Consider the following 6000-nt stretch of genomic DNA (forward strand, 5'->3'; position numbering starts at 1 on the left):
TACTATAGGATGGGGACATTACTACAGGATGGGGACAAGGTGAGCACATTACTACAGGATGGGGACAAGGTGAGCACATTACTATAGGATGGGGACATTACTATAGGATGGGGACATTACTATAGGATGGGGACAAGGTGAGCATATTACTACAGGATGGGGACAAGGTGAGCACATTACTACAGGATGGGGACAAGGTGAGCACATTACTATAGGATGGGGACAAGGTGAGCACATTACTATAGGATGGGGACAAGGTGAGCACATTACTATAGGATGGGGACAAGGTGAGCACATTACTACAGGATGGGGACAAGGTGAGCACATTACTATAGGATGGGGACATTACTACAGGATGGGGAAAAGGTGAGCACATTACTATAGGATGGGGACTAGGTGAGCACATTACTATAGGATGTGGACATTACTACAGGATAGGGACAAAGTGAGCACATTACTACAGGATGGGGACAAGGTGAGCACATTACTACAGGATGGGGACAAGGTGAGCACATTACTACAGGATGGGGACATTACTATAGGATGGGGACAAGGTGAGCACATTACTATAGGATGGGGACATTACTATAGAATGGGGACATTACTATAGGATGGGACAGTACTATACGATGAGGACATTGCTACAAGGGGGGAACATTACTAAAAGATGTTGGTCAAAATTTCTATATAGTGATAATTATTATAGTGATAAAAAATATTTTATATTTAAACAAAGAATGTGCACGTTTGCTATAATAAACAAGTGAAAATGTTCAAAATCAGCGATCCAAAGGTGTGCAAAAAAAATAATTATATTATATATGGTAACAATAAAAATGTCACTTTGTCCTGCAAAGAATGCGGCCCTCCAAATTATTTTTTTTCCTCTGTGCGGCCCATACACCCAGCCGAGTTTGAGATCCCTGCCCTAGACCCTGATTCCTGCCTGGCAACAGAGTTGCATATGACTGTTAATGCTCTTACCAGGCAGCCATTCTATTCGGTATTGTAACTGTCTCTCTGTTTCTCTCTTTCGGTCTCTCTGTGTCTGTCTGTCTTTTTGTCTGTCTCTGCCTGTCTCTATCTTTCCCTGTCTGTCTCTTTTCCTGGCAGCATTGTTGTGTATGTCATCCGAGTGGGTGCTGGTGTGGAGCTCTCTCTGGTGGCCAGGAATGGTAATGAAGTTGAGTCTGAATCTGTGACTCAAACAGGTGTTGGAGTTAATTAGGAATCCAGGAAGTACTATTGCACATCCCGCCAGTGATAAATGTTTCCTGCTGCTTCTGAAGATGGCTGGCAGTTTTCCCTTCAGTTTCTCCCATTTTATTCAGTGCCTGAATCTACTCCAGATAAGTTTGCTAGTTTCTTTGCTTATGTATAATCTTTGTTTATTAGAGAACATGCGATACAAAAGACAAGAAAAAAAGCATGGATTTGAATGTTACATACAAATGTTTGAATAACAAACCAATTCCTTAATAATATAGAAATGAATCATGTAGAAATGTATGTTTCTTGGAAGTAACAAGGAAGCAAAACAGAAGAAAAGGGAAGAAAGAATAAAAATAAGCATATACAGTTAGGTCCAGAAATATTTGGACAGTGACACAATTTTCGCGAGTTGGGCTCTGCATGCCACCACATTGGATTTGAAATGAAATCTCTACAACAGAATTCAAGTGCAGATTGTAACGTTTAATTTAAAGGTTTGAACAAAAATATCTGATAGAAATTGTAGGAATTGTACACATTTCTTTGCAAACACTCCACATTTTAGGAGGTCAAAAGTAATTGGACAAATAAACCAAACCCAAACAAAATATTTTTATTTTCAATATTTTGTTGCGAATCCTTTGGAGGCAATCACTGCCTTAAGTCTGGAACCCATGGACATCACCAAACGCTGGGTTTCCTCCTTCTTAATGCTTTGCCAGGCCTTTACAGCCGCAGCCTTCAGGTCTTGCTTGTTTGTGGGTCTTTCCGTCTTAAGTCTGGATTTGAGCAAGTGAAATGCATGCTCAATTGGGTTAAGATCTGGTGATTGACTTGGCCATTGCAGAATGTTCCACTTTTTTGCACTCATGAACTCCTGGGTAGCTTTGGCTGTATGCTTGGGGTCATTGTCCATCTGTACTATGAAGCGCCGTCCGATCAACTTTGCGGCATTTGGCTGAATCTGGGCTGAAAGTATATCCCGGTACACTTCAGAATTCATCCGGCTACTCTTGTCTGCTGTTATGTCATCAATAAACACAAGTGACCCAGTGCCATTGAAAGCCATGCATGCCCATGCCATCACGTTGCCTCCACCATGTTTTACAGAGGATGTGGTGTGCCTTGGATCATGTGCCGTTCCCTTTCTTCTCCAAACTTTTTTCTTCCCATCATTCTGGTACAGGTTGATCTTTGTCTCATCTGTCCATAGAATACTTTTCCAGAACTGAGCTGGCTTCATGAGGTGTTTTTCAGCAAATTTAATTCTGGCCTGTTTTTTTTGGAATTGATGAATGGTTTGCATCTAGATGTGAACGCTTTGTATTTACTTTCATGGAGTCTTCTCTTTACTGTTGACTTAGAGACAGATACACCTACTTCACTGAGAGTGTTCTGGACTTCAGTTGATGTTGTGAACGGGTTCTTCTTCACCAAAGAAAGTATGCGGCGATCATCCACCACTGTTGTCATCCATGGACGCCCAGGCCTTTTTGAGTTCCCAAGCTCACCAGTCAATTCCTTTTTTCTCAGAATGTACCCGACTGTTGATTTTGCTACTCCAAGCATTTCTGCTATCTCTCTGATGGATTTTTTCTTTTTTTTCAGCCTCAGAATGTTCTGCTTCACCTCAATTGAGAGTTCCTCAGACCGCATGTTGTCTGGTCACAGCAACAGCTTCCAAATGCAAAACCACACACCTGTAATCAACCCCAGACCTTTTAACTACTTCATTGATTACAGGTTAACGAGGGAGACGCCTTCAGAGTTAATTGCAGCCCTTAGAGTCCCTTGTCCAATTACTTTTGGTCCCTTGAAAAAGAGGAGGCTATGCATTACAGAGCTATGATTCCTAAACCCTTTCTCCGATTTGGATGTGAAAACTCTCATATTGCAGCTGGGAGTGTGCACTTTCAGCCCATATTATATATATAATTGTATTTCTGAACATGTTTTTGTAAACAGCTAAAATAACAAAACTTGTCACTGTCCAAATATTTCTGGCCCTGACTGTATCATGCCCTGTAAAATAAAAATGTTATCCACCCCTCCCCCCAAACAACATTTGTTTGACTCTACCCCCTATATTTACATGGGACAGAGCATTATTTCAATGCTGCAATGAGAGGAGATTTACAGTAGTACCTAACTCATGAACTCAAACATTAGGCACGAATAATGTGAGCCTATGCCCCCAGTCCATTGACTTAAGGCCAAAGTACAGGATAGTAGAAAAGGGAGAAAAGAGCTGATGGCAAAGATAGAAGCAGCATAGAGGAGGGAGGGTGATGAAGGGGGAAGGTGGAAAGGTCAGAGGGGAAGGGATGTCAAGGTTCCCCTAGGTGCGGCTTTTGGAACAACGAGGCCCGACGCGTATACTCCATCTATTCAAGGACCAAACAGCTCTCTATACGCATCTGTCCTTTTGAAAAGGATCCACGGTTGCCAAATTTTTAAGAACTTCTCGCCGTCCTGTCACCTCAGCGGAAAACTCCTCCATATAAAATATGGAGGCGAATTCCTGTTGCCATTCTTGCATGGATGGAGACGTTGTCTTCCGCCAGTGTCTAGGCACCACTGAGCGGGCCACCGAGAGACATAATCTAAGTAAGTCTCCTTTTTGTGTCTTAAATGAGCGGGCAACATGGACAGCAAAGAGATCTGTGGGGAGGGCGACACTCTTTCTCCAGAAATTTTGGTATATGTCTGAAACATCTCTAGCCAGAAGGGTTTAATCAGCGGCCAATCCCACCAGATATGTAACATTATCCCCGGGGCCCCACCACACTGCCAACACAGCTCAGACACAGAGGGGAAGATCCAGTGGCGTAACTAGAGTTTGATGGGCCCTGATGCAAACTTTGGACCGGGGCCCCCCTCCATGTACACAACACTTAGGGTACGGGATAATGATGCTGACACTTGGCTTTTACCCACAGCACCCAGGTTTCCCATGATGTAAAATCCCTCTATCAGCACCCTGCTTTCCCATGTTCTGTCATACATCTTTCCCTCAGCACCCAGCTTTCCCATATCAGAGCATGGGAAAGCTGGGTGCTGAGAGAAGTATAGCAGATCATGGGAAAGCTGGGTGCTGAGAGATGTATAGCAGAGCATGGGAAAGCTGGGTGCTGAGAGATGTATAGCAGATCATGGGAAAGCTGGGTGCTGAGAGATGTATAGCAGAGCATGGGAAAGCTGGGTGCTGAGAGATGTATAGCAGAGCATGGGAAAGCTGGGTGCTGAGAGATGTATAGCTGAGCATGGGAAAGCTGGGTGCTAAGAGATGTATAGCAGAGCATGGGAAAGCTGGGTGCTGAGAGATGTATAGCAGAGCATGGGAAAGCTGGGTGCTGAGAGATGTATAGCAGAGCATGGGAAAGCTGGGTGCTGAGAGATGTACAGCAGAGCATGAGAAAGCTGGGTGCTGAGAGATGTATAGCTGAGCATGGGAAAGCTGGGTGCTAAGAGATGTATAGCAGAGCATGGGAAAGAGCCCTTTTCCCTCAGCACAAAACATTCCCATCCCATACTTGTATCTTTTTCCTCCCTCATATATAGTTCTCCAAATACTATAATGGCCCCCACATAGCCTTCCATATAGTATAAAGGGTCCCACATAACCCTTTATATATTAGAATGCACCCCCATAGTCCTCCATGTATTATAATGCATTTCCCATAGTTCTCCATATTTTATACTGCACCACAGTCCCCCATGCTCTATAATGCACCCCCACAGACCATGTGTAAGGTAGCCTCCATAGTCCTCCATATATTATAATGTAGCCCCCATAGTCCTATATGTATTATAATGCAGCCCCATAGACCTCCATGTATAATGCGCTGCTATAGTCTATGTATAAGGTGTCCTTCATGTTTATTATGCAGTCCCATAGACCTCCATGTATCATGCAGCCAGCACCCCCAGGCCTCCATGTATTATGCAGCCAGTCCCACCAGGGCCTCCATGTGTCATGCAGCCAGCCCCACCAGGTGTCATGCAGCCAGCCCCACCAGGGCCTCCATGTGTAATGCAGCCAGCTTCCCCCGGGCCTATATGTGTCATGCAGCCAGCCCCCCCAGGGCCTCTATGCGTCATGCAGCCAGCCCCCCCAGGGCCTCTATGCGTCATGCAGCCAGCCCCCCCCAGGGCCTCTATGTGTCATGCAGCCAGCCCCCCCAGGGTCTCCATGTGTCATGCAGCCAGCCCCCCCAGGGCCTCCATGTGTCATGCAGCCAGCTTCCCCAGGACCTCCATGTGTCATGCAGCCGGCCCCCCCAGGGCCTCCATGTGTCATGCAGCCAGCCCCCCAGGGCCTCCATGTGTCATGCAGCCAGCCCCCCCAGGTGTCATGCAGCCAGCCCCCCCAGGGCCTCCATGTGTCATGCAGCCATCCCCCCCAGGGCCTCCATGTGTCATGCAGCCAGCCCCCCCCAGGGCCTCCATGTGTCATGCAGCCAGCCCCCCCAGGTGTCATGCAGCCAGCCCCCCCAGGGCCTCCATGTGTCATGCAGCCATCCCCCCCAGGACCTCCATGTGTCATGCAGCCAGCCCCCCCCAGGGCCTCCATGTGTCATGCAGCCAGCCCCCCCCGGGGCCTCCTTGTGTCATGCAGCCAGCCCCCAGGGCCTCCATGTGTCATGCAGCCATCCCCCAGGGCCTCCATGTGTCATGCAGCCAGCCCCCCCAGGGCCTCCATGTGTCATGCAGCCGGCCCCCCCAGGGCCTCCATGTGTCATGCAACCAGCCCCCCCAGGGCCTCCATGTGTCATGCAGCCAGCCCCC

The sequence above is a fragment of the Anomaloglossus baeobatrachus genome, chromosome 5, assembly GCF_048569485.1.
Source record: "Anomaloglossus baeobatrachus isolate aAnoBae1 chromosome 5, aAnoBae1.hap1, whole genome shotgun sequence".
Lineage (NCBI taxonomy): Eukaryota > Metazoa > Chordata > Amphibia > Anura > Aromobatidae > Anomaloglossus > Anomaloglossus baeobatrachus.